Below are 17,932 nucleotides of genomic sequence, written 5' to 3' on the forward strand. Positions count from 1 at the left end.
ATAAATTTCTTCGTGATCCAAATACGATTCTCTTCGGGGAAAAAAGGTTAGGGACTGTAGGAGAGAAGAAGAAAAAAGTACGATACGAATCTATAAAAAGTGCAGAAGCAAAGGGTATCTGGGATCGTGAATACAGGAACCTCTCGTCAGCAGGAAACAACGTTGTGACTTCTTTTCCAGTTACCATACACTCGACCCCCTTTTTTACTCTTTTGTGCGATGAAAATATTGCAGCCGCATTGTAAAAATTAAAAGATCGTTTAGAAAACCATAAAGCAATGAACCTGATATGATAGTCTGATTGAATTCTACGATATCTGACCACATGAAAAGCTTTTATGAATGTCTTTTTATTGCGAAAAAACAATCATCTCCGCCATTGGATTAATATTGACGAAAATTTGTTCGCGAGGTCCACATCACACTTACGTGATAACAAATAATACCAAAACATCGGAGATTCATTGGACATACTAAAAAAAGTAGAAGATACGACTTTTTCGTACCTTTTTGAACTTAGTTAAAAAAGTTACACTTTCCCAAGTCTTTATTAATCATATGTTTCAGTACGAATTTTTCATTATTTATTTTGTAAATTATCTAGAACGGTTATATTTTAGCGGTTAGTTACGTCTGGTTAGCCAAATTGCTCGTATTGTCCAATAAATCGTATCCTAATGAATCTCAATAGAAAGAGAATCATCTGATCGTGATTAGACAGGTGATCGAAACGTTGAGTAGTGATCAGATCATTACATAAAGAAAAAACGATAACAACTAGGAAGCACCTATTAAAGGCGCTCTAATTGGCCATTGATGAAATTTAATGGCGCATGAAAACAGCGGAGTTCGAAAACCACGGTAATCTACGAATGCAATTTTTACTAAAAGATTCTGATGTACGAAAAATAGTGTTTTTCCATTCCTATAAGCTTCTTCATTACTTATACGATTGCCGTTATTTATCAATGAATAAGTACTTTTCCACCCCACCCAAAAAGTAATCGCCCCAGAAATTGACTTTCTGAAAATTCGCCTCCGTTGAGGACCTCACTAGCCGTGTCGGCAGATTGGCAAACGGCGAATATTATTCAAGTATTAGGAATGCGTACAAAGAATGTTAATCTACAAAATCCCAAGAAAATCGACTTAAAATCTGTTTCCGGCATCCTCCGTTCACCGTGGCGCTACGATCGTACATTTTTGCCCACTTTGCCGCGCAAAAAGACGCGTACCTGGCGCTGCAGTCGCGATATCCACTTCAGTCGCGATTTGACAGCGCGCTAGCGCGCACTTCTAACGCTCCGAGAGCTACAAATGTGGCTCTACCTTCCTCCCATAAGACGTCACGTAATCCAATGTCGTTTACCTCGACGAGGTTTTACGACTGCTCGTATAAACCTACCGGATTACCGAATGCTTGCCATACCTTCCAATATGTGTAGGTGCTGTATACGTGTATATAATAAATGCATCCACATGTCCATGCGTATAAATACATAACTCGGTTCATCCAACCACGTGAACCATTTTCTGGGGAATATGGGTTGGGCAATACTCCGTCGAGCATTAGCACGTTGCAGCAGTTGCGTTCTGGCGTAACAAGTAGCAAAGCTCATCACCATCTTCACCTTTCATACTATGCACACGAATCGGTATTTTGTATCAGCTCAAAAAACATCATTACCACGATTAATGAAAACGAAATTGAAATTCTTCGAAAAATTTAACTGAGAAGGTCAAATTATCTGCGACGAATAACAACACGAATTCAATGTAAATTATAAAAATACAAACACGGTAAAGGCGACATTATATTTACGAAAATTATGAAAAATACCGAAGTAGATTACAGTAACAAGGTGCAAACTGGAGGAAAAAAATAATTGAAAAAAATATGGCTCAGTTGAACTTTGAATATACACTGAAAATGTCGTAAACCTGAGACCGGAGATTTCCGGGCTCAACCACAAAGCTTGGAGATAATTTTTCGAGTGCACGTTCATTCTCTTGAATTCTGGAGGAAAACTCTCAGTATGTTTATATTTGAAAAATTGTACGGTGCATAATTCAAACGGATGAATCAGGATTCGCAAATTTTATCCAGGAACTGGAGTAGCGATTCGAAATGAGTACAAAAGTACTCGAAGGATTTTAAGGAAGATCATGCGTTCTGCTGATATAATTCAAATACTCTTGAATTTCCGTTTATTATAATAGCTATGAAACGAAAGTGGGGCGAGTCGCGATCACGAATAATTGGAATATCATTTATCATTTTGTTGATTACAATAAACAAATCTTGACCTATTTGCTTAAACGATTTGCCATCATATCGCTCTCCCAAAATACCCAATTTTTTTCGTAATTTTAGGAATATTTTCTCCACCATATTCAACAAAATGACCTTTTCCATAAATTGTTTTTTTAATTGTTGTATCATTTTGGATTCCAAGAAAATTATTGACGCCATGTACAATTTCATTCCCTGAGAATTTTCTTTCACGGACTCGTGTATAGATCTTGAGCCGGTTCAAGCGTCACTCGCTATTCCACCTGCCGAGAGTGCCACATGCTGTGATTACCAGAGCCTCGAGTCACCATCCGCATAGCCTCGCTGGCCCCGACTACCAAATAAGTACAGTCGATTCCACTTTGTGTTCTTCGCAATCATCTGTGAGAAAAACCACATCAAAGTACAAAGAGAACGGAATGTCCGATACACCTGCCTCGATCACTCTACGTCATTGACTCCTACAAAAATAATATTGTTTCTATCGCGAAGGACAACTGCCAAATCGGTATCGTGAGAAGGTGTTTCAAGAACCACATTCTCCAAATCCTAGTCACGTGAAAAAAAATTGGATTCATTATTTTGTGGCAAACAAAAATGTAATGCTGGAAAAAAAGGTCAACAAGATGGAAAATTTTAAAAAGTTGGTCACATTTTATCTTATTTTTATGAAAAAAAAATTTCAAAAATCTCGAATACAGAATTTACTTGAAAAATACTGAAAAAAAACGAGTTTTTCGGACAATTTTGTAGATAGACATTTTATAGTTAATTACAGTCCGGAAATAGTGTAATGCATACATGAATATATTTTGCAGGTATACGCGTAACGGGATTTTTAAGCTACCAAAACGTTTGAGGTTATGTGTGCACAGTCTGCCGACCCGAGCGGGTCGCATGACACGAAGTTCTGGCAAATTCTCCAAAGCCTTCATTCCCCTTGGTCCCCTTACCCGGTGTCCCTTTCTCACGCTATCGTGGCCTGTATATTTGTCACGAATATCGATACCTATTGGCATTTACGCCAATCGTATGATACGTCGGATATACAACGTGCCTTTGGCAATCTCGGTATTGGCACGTGTTATGACCCCTTCCCCGCCCCTTCACGGACACATCGGCTCGCCCAATCTTCATATACACTTTTCTCGAACAGATTAAACATGAAACTCATTTAAAAAAAAAATGTTTTTTTTCCGAAGAATTTTTACGAATAATTCTAGTTTTTTCAGCCATAAATTATGAAAATTAGGATTTTTTTAAGGTAGATCATGCCCGGAGGATCGTATTTAACGTGTGTCTAAATTGGATCGACTTTTACTTCCTTATTAAGGATATAATTACTTTAAACTAATGTCAGAGTTATCAATTCGAAATTGTAAATAAATTTTTTCAACTCATCTCATGGAGAATGAAATTACAAGCCATTAATTGAACGGGGATTCATCACTGATTCAACCCAAACTAAAATACCATAGTTTTTTATGTAAAAAATCGCTTCAGAGAGCGCAAAGGGAAAACACAACGGGAAATGGATCAAGGAAAAGTATTAATAAAAAAACAGAAGGCTGTAAGAGGAATGGCCCAAGCCGAAAAGAAACGAAATGCCGAAATAAGCAAATGTGAGGTTACGAGTGCTCATTTTACCAATTTCGTTCAATCTTCAACGAAAGATTTGTATTTGTTACTAGTAGGACAATCGATTTTTTACGCATAGTCCCTTTACCCCTGTGTGTGTGTGTGTGTGTGTTTTTTTTTCCATATTTAAGTACGTTTATTTAAATAATCAATAAGACAAACCCTTTAAGATTTGATGTACGTGTCAGTCGACTACCCATTTAAACTCTGAATTTCAAGACTTTCTTAGACATTCAAGATTTTTCTGCACGAAAATCGTTTCGTGCATGAACTACCTTAAACAATTTTTCATCGAATTCACATAAAAAAAAGTATTCACGTAACGTTTGAAAAAAGTCTAGAAAATTCCATTTTGGATAATGACAAAAATACGCGACAAAAATATTGGATTGTAAGATAGTAAAGGAATCCCGTAAAGACACTTCCACGTTATTTATTCCGCAAGCATCTGTCCGGAACTCGTCTAAATATATTTACCGAAAAAAATGTGATGTATATACATTCCTTTCGGACCTTTTTATCCCGATGTTTTTCAGGCTTCTTTCATCTCTCCTTGTACTTGTCCTTTTTGCCCTTCCATATACTGGGATTGAACCCTCCTGCTCCCGATATTATGAAGATGACGACGCCTCGATTGAGTATCGATAACATCAAAGTGACCTTACTCAGCAAAATATCCGGGAAAGGGAAAAGAAAGAAATCCCAATATTCCTGAGCTCAATTACGTCCCAGGCTCTTCCGATTTATTTCTACTATCTCCTGGTAATAACAGATTTTATCCTCGTACCATGAGAAGAAAAAAAGGATCGTTTTCAACGAAGGAAAAGTGAGCGAAATATGAGAGTGAATATTTTTGTCATCTTACATGCACAGCATACAAAAATTTAATAATTCTCCATAGGGATCGTATGAAAAAAGCAATACAAAATTAATAATATTACAACTTAATACGATGAAATTCAAAAAAGATAAAATTCCAAGTCAAATTGGTCACAATTCTGTCACATTGTCATTTTTCCTTCTTATCTTAGGTCCTTAACAAACATGTGCAATGATGAAGAACTCTGCAGACTTATTAAAGTCGCGGAGCATATACGAGCATTCACGACGCAAAGTACCGGAAATTCCGGAGGAAACGTTTCCAGGCAATGTATTTGAGAATCTCTCTCTTTCTCTCTTTCTCTCTCCCTCTCGCTCTGATGTCTTGTGAGAAATAAAAGGGTCCGAGGGCCTTCACGTCTTGATGAGAAGTCAAGCGGATATATATCATACATCAGATATACATACATCGATATATACATATATAAACAGAAGATGGGAACAGGGTTATTCCGTCAGGGTTCTGCCAAATTTATGGGACAGTCGTGAAAATGCTGGATTCGTCTGCTGGGAGTTACGATGAGGGATGAAATTTTAAGAATTATGGGAAACGAGGGTGAAGAAAGTGATCGAGCATTTGTAGTCAATCCTGGTAGCAAAAGAAAATTAATTCTGTCGAAAAATGGGATAATTTGTCAGGATTAAAGAGCTCCAATACTGATGGACGGAGTAATATTTATGACGACGATAATCACCAGGATTGAAACAGTGGTAGAAAGAAGCAGGCTAGAAATTTGCTAAAAATAACATTTCGAATGGACTTTGCACTTGGAACGTACAAAGTGTCTCCAGTAGCTTGCAAATCGCTGATGGTCTTTGAGAGCAGAGTGCATGAAAAGATTCGAATTGCACGAGAAAAAAGTATCTTCGATGGGTCGATGCGGGATTGGAAAAATGGTATTTTCACAGCCGTTTCGCAGACTGCCCTTGCCAAGTGTTCGAAGGCTAAAAAGTCAAAAAGCGGGGCTCGTTGGTTTTTACTTTCCGCTTCTGTCGGGGTAAACGACCATGATTTCGGCGCGTATATCCACAAAATAGGATAATAATATACATTGGTATATAAGTGTACTAAATATCCACTCCCTTGACGCCACAAACGGTGCTAAAACGCGAACGGTCACGCAACATCACGATCGCGTTAATACACACCGTTATGCCCCACCGGAATATACATTTTATCACAATATACATATATAGATAGACATAAGGCGATTATGATACGTGCCTCGTACAGAGTTATACAAAAGACGAGAGTCTGAATGATGGCGAACGTTGCTTACCAAGAGAAAAAGTATGCAAAATATTTTTTCTCCTTTGCTTCGTTGATGGAACATTCACCTCATAGGGAGAGCCAATCTGGAGCTCCGAGAAGGAAATTTAGGCGTGGTGAAAACCACGTGATAGTGATGAAACCAATCCGGTTCGATTTTGGTTGCTGTGCACTGCTCTCCCTTTTCGCTCGACTCTTTATGCTCGACTTAGGGATGATCGATGACTAGGTCAAATGGAAGATTCTGACGTGAAATATTTTTATGATGTTGATGAATATTTTATTTGAGGATTAGCCAAATTCGGGATGGATTGACCATCCAGTTATTTTGTAATTAAATTGCAGAGTCGATGATCTCGAGGCACCGGATATACGTCGTTTATTGAAAAAAAATCGACCGGAAGTGCCACGAATACGGTTTTTCTTGCCCAAAATACAAGATTATTCATTAAAAAACCCATTTTAGGATAAATGGGTTATTAAAGATTTGGTAAAAAATAGAAAAATCGTACCTCGCCAGGTTTTTAACAAAATAATCTTACTAAAAAGTTTTCATTTCCGGTTGAGCATTGTGAGAACGACGAAGAGGTATTGAAAAATGTGGCAACGTCGCAACTGACAGATGATGCCGCCAGCGGGCATAACCTGGCTCGACTGCAAACACCAATACAGGGTATTACAATCGCAACGTTGCCAAGTCCGTTTTGTTTACGAATCTTTTATGGAGAAAACTATAGAGACGTTGTCGATATATAATCTAATATGAAGAATATTGCAGAGTCGTTGACGATATAATTTTTACAGTTTTCACAAATTATGAATTTAACAATTTTGGGCTCTATTTTGACTCCTAAGTCATGATCCATCATCCTTAATTAGATCACAATAAACTAAAAATATTTCGCCAGGGAGAAAACAGATTGAGGATTATTTATCTCGAGAAAAATTCACTTTGTACGCAAGCTCCGAATCGCAATGACATTTATTTTGAAGCGTTCTGTACAGAGGCCATAAAAGGCGCTGTAATATTTGATATAACTCTCTGAGCTTACTGGCTAACAGTTTTGACCCTTGGTTATACCACAACAACAATGCCGCGCCGATAATCGTTATCTATGGAGTGCGTGAGAGAGTTCCCTTTGTCGTATACGAACCGCCCTTAACACATTATGTAATCAGTTCTCTGCTTTATTTCATTATTTATTTCGGCTCGATGACAGCATGATCTCGACTTTAAGGGCAGAAAAAAAACACGAACATTTCGACAGCTACGTATAACGCAGCCTCGATCATTTCGATTGGGATCTCGAGGGTGGAAACGACCCACGAAATATTTTAAGCCCAAGACCGACGAAAGAATTATCTCAAAAAACCAGTGGGAATTGATATTTTAATTGGATTTATCTCCCCGGCAATCAACGCATCGGACTCGAAAGATTTCAACGAATTTCGAGTTCAAGCCTCATTAATAATTATATTTACAAAAATCCAAATCTCCTTTGTCAATAAATATACTACAGTCAATCGTTTCCTGGAGCCATTTCCGAAAGGGAAATAGTCAATTCAATTTATCCACATTATTATTGCATTACGTTATTATTGAAACATCTCCAACCACACGTAGACACCAGTCGATTTTTGTGTGTACAAACTATCGTACGTGCATTGGACGCGTAAACAAGGGCAAGTAAACACCTCCAGGCTTTTTGGCACCTGCGTGCTCTATTTTCCTTCAGGCTCCAAAACACATGTATTCCTTTGCAATCGACCATACAAAACCGTCTGTCAACATCCAAATGTAACGTCGAAATGAACTAATTGAATCCACAATCGAATGGTAAAGTGAAGTATCTCTTCACACAGCAAATTGGTCGATGATTATTTCGATGCTTCAGAAAATCATGTTACCAACATAATTGTTAATTTAATGAATAAAGACAGCAAATAAGAATATTGATATTGGGAATTTTTTCGGTTCGATCATATCCGAAGGAAAATCTTTGGAGTACTGCAAACACAAGAATGAGAGTAGTCTTTGTACGTGGATGCTTTTCGAACCAGCAGTTCATAAATGTGGAAAAAATAGCAGTAATCAATCAAACAGCTGTCGATTTCTGAGCGTGAGATCGACGGCAGGTACGGCACCAATCTCGTCGTGCACAATCTCGACGTACATAAACAAACAACACCCTCTTCACAACCCGTTCAGCCCCTGAGGCTAAACCAATCTACGCATTCGAACCGACTTTACTTGACTGTCGTCTGTAGCCATGCTTCGGGTATTATTTTTCATCATTATCAAGACTGCATCATTATTTTTCAATGTGGCTCTGCAATTTGTGATTGACGTACAATCTCCCGCGAGGAAATTAAACTCTTTTGGCGACGCGTCAAAATTTTCTGTCAATTTCAAAGGACACGCGAACGTGGAGAAAACTGTCGAGGAAATCGAAATTTTTCATTATCGCATTTTTTATTCTCTCGCAATGTTTTCAGAACGTGGACTCGAATCATTTTATATAAATACGATTTTTGAAAAAACGTTTCATGCAAATGCGATTGAAAAAATGTAGCACTGCAGATTTTTCACGATTGTCAAGATTTTCTAGTAAAATACGTTACAGATTTAGGAATGAAAAAAAAAGAAGCTCGCGCATCTCGTCAGATTATGGAGAACTTTACGCGAATCTTCGTGAAAAAAAACGCGAAAACAAAAATAAAATGTTAAAAAACCGACGTCTCTTCTTTCGGCGACGAAATTCAAACGTTCTTCGGTGAAAATGAGAAGTCGAGCGAAAGTTTACGAGAATTGAAGAGATGCAAAAGGGCATTCCGAGGCACGGTGAGGACCGTGCGGGGCCGGGGAGCGAGTATGCACTTTTGAGCAGCCAGACTCGTAACGTTGTCGACTCGTTAAGAATTGAAATAAATATAGAAAAATATGCATACACTTTCATCTATTTATTTTATTTTTGTAGAAAAAAAAAACGAAAAAATATATTTTTTTGCCTTTCACGACCGCAGTTGAGAGTTGTCGTCGTAACGGTAATTTTCCTCGTCCTTGCAGAGCGTTCCTTTCGAGCTCACCACTCGCCACCCATCCGCGAAGCGACGCGCCGAATCGCAAAACTCTATTTTAATGAGAAACTCTCGCTCTTTTTTAAATGTACCCTTCATTTCTCTGCTTCTCTCTCTCTCTCTCTCTTTCTCTCGCTTCGTTTTCATTTCGAATACTTTTTCTCTAACATTGCTTCGTGTACACTGTCATAGTTTGTACAGATTCTGCACGAATTTCCGCAGACTCCCCTTTGACATCGTTGCTTTTTCACATTTTTCAAATAATCTTTCTTTTTGTAATTTTGTGTTACGAACATCTAAAAAATCTTCGACTACGACTCATAATAAAAATGAAAGACTGAAAATATACCGCTTTGGAGAAGCCACGAGGATTATTGATTCAGAGAAGAACATTTTTGTTCCACTCTACATCGTTACAAAAAAGCCTCAAAAAAATGTATTTCTGATCCGATAAATAATTCGACAAACTTCACATCGAAGATGAGACGATGAAGTCTCAAAGCACGTTAAATTAATCACGAACGAGGGTTGGGTATTTGTGTAACAGCAACCGCCAATCTGATTTCGAGTTCTCCAATGTCTTGGTTCAAAGTTTTTTGAATAATTATTCCAGATTTTCACATAAGTGATTATCCCACAAGGGGAAAATTTATTTGTGAGAGGGAAGAATGTGGAGGGTTGGGGTGAACTTCAAGAGAGAGAGAGAAAGGGCGTGAGGGATACATGGATTAGCGTGGGACTTAGCAGATCTGTCTTTTCTTCCTGAAACATCCCCTACTCGACATCCCCGTTTTTTCATCCCTTGTATGCTTGAATTGAAGTTTGTGTCTCCACGTGGTAAGGGGTGCATCTCCTATTCGGGTGATCCGCTTTCGCTATTTCAATTTCACCTTCTCATCCCCACCCGTTAGACCCTCTTCATCCCCTACGAGCTCTCAGGCCTTTCTCAACCCTCTTTTACCCCGTGTTGCTCTTTTCGTCTCCTCCCTCTCTATTTTCTTCTTTCTTCTTCTTCTTCTTCTTCTTCTTCTCCTTTTCGCCACTTTTATTTTGTTTTTTCATCCCTCCCTTTTCGTCTCCCCAGCCTCGTATAACACCCCCTATGTACTCCACAATTCGTGAGAACTTTACAGCTGCCTCCGAGACGATGTACCTTCGCGAAGACTCCGCGAGAGTGAAAGTAAGTACCAGGCAAAGAGCGAAGGGATGAAAGACACGGAGTAAGGGTAGAGAAAAATTCTAGAGTCGCTCCAAAACATGGAGAAAAAGCGAGAGGGGGACCGAGAGAGAAAACGAGAGAGACAAAGATAGAACTTTTTTTTCGTCTGTATGCTTCTCACGAAGAAAAGCTACTGTACGATACTCGAGGCTCTATAGCTATAACTGTGCACAAAAGTCAACCAATCTTCACTCCGGAAATATCTTGCCTCTCTGATTATCGAAAAAAAAGAAGACGTCCAGAATCTAGGGCTCTTATCACCTTTTATAGTGTAAAGGGTGAAAGGGGGCTAAAAATAATAACTCCGCAAGAAACGAAAGACACAAAATTGCTGTTTTAACTATGGAAAAAAATCAAATAATTTTTTTCTATTCATCTATTCATCCGAGCGTTTTTTTCAATTCTACTATTTCAAGTTGAATTTTAGATGCTCAAGCAATACACGAGTGTCATTTGGGAATTTAATATTTTTTTGTATCTTCACCGATGTTTTTATTTATTGCTTTGACTCGCTCTTGTGTGTTTTCTCACTCCAGACTTCTTGTGAATACGTGCAATTTCTAATATCGTGGGAGTGCAAGAGGAAAAAGAGAAAAAGAGAGGAAAAGAGATCTCGACAGCGATGTACTCGATCCCGTGGCATCTCGAAGGTTAGCCCGCGGTCTGTAAATTATACGAACGAGCAGGAGCGTGAAATCGGAGAGGTCTATCTCGAGCACAGATATGTATTTCGCGCGGTCCACTCGCGTACACTCGGCCGCAGCATCAGATCCGCTAATCTGATATACATTACGAAGGCATGTATCCAACAGCCCTCGATCGAGTCCCCGAGAAAAAGTGAGCAGTAAAAAAATCGGGCTCGTGGAGAAATAAAAACACTCGGAAAATAATATTCAAAAATTTAACAAAAGTGTTTTTTTATTTATTTTTATATACTTCTCCGACTTTACGACCCAACAAAATGGATTCCGTGCACTTCACACATGTGCTGAAAATCTTCGTGAAATAAAAATCAATGAACTAAGAACAAAAATGAACTAAATGTCAAATCAGCTTGCATTTTTTCTGGAACAATTCCAAAGGAGACTAAATGAGTCGAGGAGTTTGTTTGTGAAATTAGAGTGTGGATGAGCGATGTAAGGGAAAATAGGAATTGCTGTCTACCTGAAATAGTGAAGTTAAATATAAATTTAGTAAAAATTAGTTACTATCGAAAATTCTGGAAATTGAAAAAATAATAAAAACAAGGCCGAAATTATTGTCGTGTAAGCAATTAGCTGGTATGAGGATCAATCACATCTTGATTATTTGTCTTTTTTTTACTCTCCCTTGGCATCCCATCCTGCTCGTAAAATAGGCTCCAAGTTTTTCATCATTTCTTTTTTTATTTGCGCGAGAGGCCCAAACGAGCGTTATTGGGTCCCCGATAACATCACCAATTATTGTCCAAGGGGGATGGGCACAAGGGCTCTCGAGCACGAGCCTGTCAATTACGTACCTGGCCCGTGAACTCCTCACGACCATGAGAAACGACCGCTCCTCGCAGAGGTCTCTGATCTCTTTCTACCTGAGATTCATTGATATACATCCATCTTTCGGCCATTTTTTAAATCCCATCTCTTCTCACGAACGTCCAGAGCATAGTGAACACAATCGCACCGCGGAGCCCGATTTCATGTTGCTCCTCAATTTTGTATTTTTGCTTATTTATTATTAAAATATTCAAAATTGCTGTTTTTCTCATTTTTCCGTGAAAATGCTTAATTGATTTTTAGGTTGGTATTCCAACATTATACACATTCGTGTTCCTATATTGTTTTTGCATAAATTTGGCACGAGAGACGGGAGATTTCCTCGTCTACGTGGAAACGAAAATTTCGTTGATCTCAACAAATTTCAATTCTCTCAACCAAAACATTCTTGATATATGAAAAAAATTATTTATAAACGCTGAAACTAGTTATTGGTCGAATCTAGCGATATTGGTGCGCGAGACTTATTTTGGGAGGTCGCCAAAACCACGAGCAAGTACTGATTGCTGTCGATAAATGAATTTTTTATTATTTCCGATCAATTCGAGTGGATTATCATCGCTGAAAATCGAAATCTGATTTCTATTCATTTCCCTGTTTTTTCCTTTCAATATTCCACAAAGGCAAAACACTTTGAAAGACACAATAGAATGAACCCCAAAAGGGATATATTAAAAATCGAAAAAATTCAGAGGAAACGAACTCGCATAGCGACGATCTACTTTCTAGTCACTTCGAGTAAATAGTTGATAATTTTGATTATTTACATTTGCAAGATCATGTGATTCCCCGAGGATAAAAGTGTCTGGAAAACGCGGATTGGTGAAAGTTTGTACAGAATATAGGAATAGCAAGAGAGGCAAAGGGAGGGATGAGGACATATCAGGGACGAGTCAAATGTCCGTGGGTAAGAACGTTAGTTCGACTGTGTGCCTTGCTCTCGCGGGCGCCCTCTTTACCGTGTGTTTTGCCAAGGTTTGCGTTTCTCGTTACGCCCTGTTCATCCTTGCTTCCGGAGCTCGTCGCAACATCGGAAAATACGTTCTGGCGATTAATCGGAGCGTGCCAGGCTACTGCGAATTAGCGTTCTCTCCGGTGTTTGCACGTCTCTCTTCCCCCCCCCTCCCCCCTCCTTCCTCCCTTATCAACCATCCATCCCCTTTTGACGACGTCTCTTTATCGTCTTCCCTCATGAAACTCTTTTCAAAGAGCGTAAACCAGAAAACTTTTTATTTTCTGGTTTGGAAACCGTATTTGTTTTTTTGCTTTACAAACGAACGAAAAAACGTGACCAATTCGAGCGTTTACGTTATTCCATTCGTCCGTTAAAAAAATCCCACGCTCCCTACCACTTTTAGTGCTTTTTGGAAGTTTCGAAAAAATCAAGTATAAATATCAACACTAGGGAGGAATTCACTGTAAATTTGCTTCCAGGTTTCCCATTGACTCCCCCCATGACTTTGCCGAATCTTCATTGGAACCAACTTCGATAAACCGAATAACCGTGACAATTTTGCGCACTAGTGTTCAGCATTTTTTTCATTTCACGAGTCTGACTGGCCAGTGCAAAAGAGCAACAGCTAATTTGTGAAAGAGAGCGAAAAATGGAGGAGGGGAGAGGGCGAGAATAGGATCAAACTGGCTGGACGAATACCCAAGCCAGCAAGTTAGAAATTCGATACGAAAATTTGCATCTCGTGCCTGGCTTGAGCATGTGTACACATGCGCGTAGTTTGTGGCAAACCGTTGGCGTTTCCACGAATACCCTTCGGCCCCCCCGACGCCATCGAGCCATAGCCATTGCTGATTGCTGATTATTCACCGAGACCCACCACCCTACGATATGCACCGAAGAGCGACCGAGAGACAGGTACAGAGAAAAAAATAGAGAGAGGAGGGAGTCATATACGGTGTACACGACTGCCAAAATATACGAATTCGTGTGCGAGTGCCTGTGTGATTGTAAACCCAACGATAGAGTGTACTCGAGCGTCTATGTACTTTACCTTCGATGTGTGTGATGCTCCTTCATGATGCAGCTCAACTGCCAACCCCAAAACCCATGTACGATAATATTATAACGATATTAAGGTACTATCATCCCTTCGCGTGGTCAACTATATGTACGATCAATATCGTTTTTACGTGTGTCGAATAGCCGCAAATAAATACGCAGAATAACTTGGACAAATGAATGAACGAATATTAGTAACTTTGTCAAAGTTCCAAATATCGATATTCCAGGGTTTTTCAAAGACTCGATTAATATCGGGATTCGCTCGACAATCAAACCAACCTCGGCACCAGCGTCATCTCGATTCGTTATCAGATTCTCCTGCTATATCGGCTTGTTCTCAAGAACTTTTCTCCACGCTAATAATCGTAATTACTCAGAAGCCGGCGAGAGAGATCTCATCGCTTTGAGGAGAGAGGGAGAGAGGCGAAGGGGCGCGCAAAAGGGCAGTCCACGTCTAGAGAAGCTATTGCCATTTTGTGGAATTTCTACAATTTCTCTTCTAGCAATTCCAAAATTGTTTCTTCGCTATTTGTCTTAGCGCGAGAGCGTTCTCACCCTCAACGTTTACCGGGACGATATACTTATACATAGATTTGAAATATATATGTCAATATACGAGTCTGCGTATATAAAGGTATATCCAAGTAGATGCAAATGGGTGGATATTTGTATAAATTTTGTTGGAAACCTCAGACAAATAGAAGAAATAAATTAACGTGTTCCAAGCGACAACAGTTTGTCGTTTTGTTGCGGGTGGAAGAGCGCCATTTTGTTCGAGACTCGACGTCTCCATTTTGCGAAAGCTTTTCAGCCCGCATTTATAACGCGTCGTACAGCTCTTTCGCTCTCACACTAACGTAATTTGATCGATCATTCATGACGAAGCGGTTGTAATTCATGGATACGTATCGCTCTCATTTCTTCCCTCTGCAGACGCCCCTTTCCTTCGCGGCTCTGAATCATCGACGGGAATTCTCGCTCCTGCTGCTAAGAAAAGTTTTTCAAATTTCCATACTCTTCCAAACCCCCCACGTTTCAGTGAAAGAGAAAGCGTTACTCGATTGAGGAAGTTTACTCCTCGCGAAATTCAAAATTATACCTTTTCGGTTTTCTTTATTCAACATTTATTGCTTCTTCAATTTTTCGCTTCGCAGAACATCCACGGAGCGTACATCGAATGGAAGAAATACTTGAATAAAGCAGCCTAGGGAAAAGCAAAAGACCAGGAAAAACGCGTAACATCAACCCCCGAAGAAAGTGATACACTCTTTCTTCTGTAGAAAACTAAGAAATTCGATCATTCGATTCACGTGTGTTGGAAAAGTAGTACTTACCGGTGCGACTAATATATTTCTTGTACAAAAATTGAAATGTACTGAACAAAAACGAATTCTCAGCGGAAATTTAAACTTTCGTCATCGCACTTCCGGTTTATTTATTTACGCGCGTTTGAATTTTTTGTTGATCTTCCATCAAACGGGATTTTTCATTCATCGCTTCCACTCAGCCGCTCTCAATATGGACAGAAGACAGAAATGATTTTTTTAGGGGAAAAAAAACTCATTTGCACGCTATTGGACGCTCATCCAAGTGCAATTGTTATCATTGTCGTACGAGCACGATTTTTACATTGTATTTTTTGCGTGCCGACTTTGGAACGATCTACCAAAGATCAGTTTTTCAATTCTCACCGAGCTCTGTCCGAGTTTGATATTATATTTTCAAAGGATTCGGTACGAAAAGAATATTCATTTTTTGGGGATGCTGCGCTTTTACGAGCCTCTCGTACGCCGTAGACCACGAGATTGAAGCTCCGAGAGAAAAAGTTAGACGGGAATCGGCTCGCTCGAGTTCCCGTGTCTTGATTCCGTATTTTAAGCCGTAAACTTGATACAAGATGAAAAAAAGAATTAAAGGCCCAAGAGTGCGTGATAGCTGAGGCGTAATGGTGGCTCGTGGAAAAAAATTGAAGGGTACAGAAAAAGGGAAAGCTTGAGACCGGGCTAGGGCTAAGGGAAAAAAGGATGCTGCTGTTGGTAAGAGTTGGGAAAATTGCTCTTCAGACGATGCTTCGAAGTCACGTGGAAGAGTCCAAGAACGAAGAGGACGCACCAGTGAACGATGAGGAGAACGACTTGACTCCTTAGCCCAAGGCTTTCACCAACGGAAATGCAAACTTACGCAGAGCTGAGAGGAAAGAGAATATAAAAAATGAAAATAATCATGTTGAGAAAAGAAAAAAGTCAAGGGAATCATAAGACTTCTTCCAAAACTCCACGATCGATACCCCGCAGAAATACAGAACTCACAAAAGTGCTATTTAATTGACATTTGTTTGGAAACAAATTACAGGAATTTTAAAATAAAATTTAATTATCGATTATTCCAAATACGAATGTTTATTGAGCAAAAGTACATGAAAAACTGATACTACGTTTTTCCAATTTTCTTCACCCCCTTTGACCCTGAGAGAGGACCAAATTGAAAGAAAATATCACGACAACATATTTGAAAAAAATAATTACATTCCATTTTTATTTTATTTGTTCCAGGTGAGTAGTGAATCATTCCTTGGATTTTTCCGTCAACAGTAGAAAGGGTAAGAATGCGATTTTGTATTTTAAAAAATATTGCAGAGCTGTCATTAATCTTGTGGGTCCATGAAAAAGTAGATTTTAATATAAACGAAAAACTTTTCAACGATTTTCGGGCACGAGATATCAAAGATGAAATTACACACTGCTTTTTTCCAAAGCTTACTTCAATATATTTGGAATCACGAAGAAAAAAAAACAGAAGCAAAACTCAAATCGACGTGGGAAGAAAGAATTTATTTTGAATCAAACCGTTCATCGTTTCTCTTTCATATCTTGGTCTTTTATTGATGGAATTTTCGTAAATACAGTCCAACTATTTCGTTTTTCTAATGTCCAGAACGAATTTTCCCTCGTTCACGTATCATAGAAGTGAGCTAACGTTTCTTATTTCTGAAGCAAATAAATATAAGCTATAAGTGGAAGAACAAAATGGCAGATGGAGAACTGACCGTGAGCGAATAAACATGAAATAATGGTTTATCCAGGTTGGGTCTCCGTGTACGTAAGATACCATCGGCCATTTCCATCAACCTCTCTCTCTCTCTCTCATATTCTTCTCTTTGCTCACTCTCAAGAAACATCCCGACCCTTTCCCAATACCTCTTGTCCGGACGAATGTCTCCTGGGACCTTCCAGGCCCTGTGCAAACCGATATATATAATTTCAACTATCGCGATTCGATATCTGCCATCCGGCTATCAAAATATTTGTGAAAAAATACAAGCACACTTTTCTTCTGGAGTTTGAGTCAAGATTTCACGATGACACGATTACGCTCGTTCTGTGTGTTCTTTTGGATTGCAGCAGCATTTTCAAACATTTTTTAAAACACAGCCGCACTCATTTCGATGGTGAAATAAAATTTTGACGTCTGCTCAAAAACTTCGGGCCATTCAATTTTTCATCACTAATCTATGAAAAATAACGACGAGCAGCATCAGCCCGGGGAATGAACGTACACGTTGGCCATCGATGGTTGGCTACCGTTCATGGGGGTCAAGGTTGGCCAAAAGATTCCGGGTTGTCGGTCTCTGATGCTTATCTTAGGCATTGATTAATCATCGGAAAACGTCCTGGCCTGTGCTACCGGGAACTTTCCATTTTATTCCCTATTTTGAAATGTATCACAATTTTTCCAAGATTCATTTTGTCCACAGTGCGAGTCTATGGGAAATGGCGATAACTTTTCGTTTTTTTTCGATGAAGTCAGATTTCCTATTTGAATATTATCACGAACTTTGACGAACAATCGGTATAAAATGAATATTAATTATTGAATAAACAATAAAAGCCTGCACTACTAAAGTTGAAAGTAAGCCAATATACTTTAGCAGAGTGAATATCTGACGTATGATTGTGGGGATATAGAGACATGAAGAAGTAGAAAAGCAAGCAAGCGAGAGAATGAA

The 17,932-nt window shown here is 39.1% G+C and overlaps 1 protein-coding gene across 1 annotated transcript in view; it reads left to right on the forward strand.

Moving 5' to 3' along the window:
• The window catches only part of Ten-m (teneurin transmembrane protein Ten-m), a 366,438-nt gene that overhangs the window by 179,276 nt on the left and 169,230 nt on the right, over positions 1 to 17,932 (forward strand). The window lies entirely within an intron of this gene.

This window comes from Venturia canescens, chromosome 2, assembly GCF_019457755.1.
Source record: "Venturia canescens isolate UGA chromosome 2, ASM1945775v1, whole genome shotgun sequence".
NCBI lineage: Eukaryota > Metazoa > Arthropoda > Insecta > Hymenoptera > Ichneumonidae > Venturia > Venturia canescens.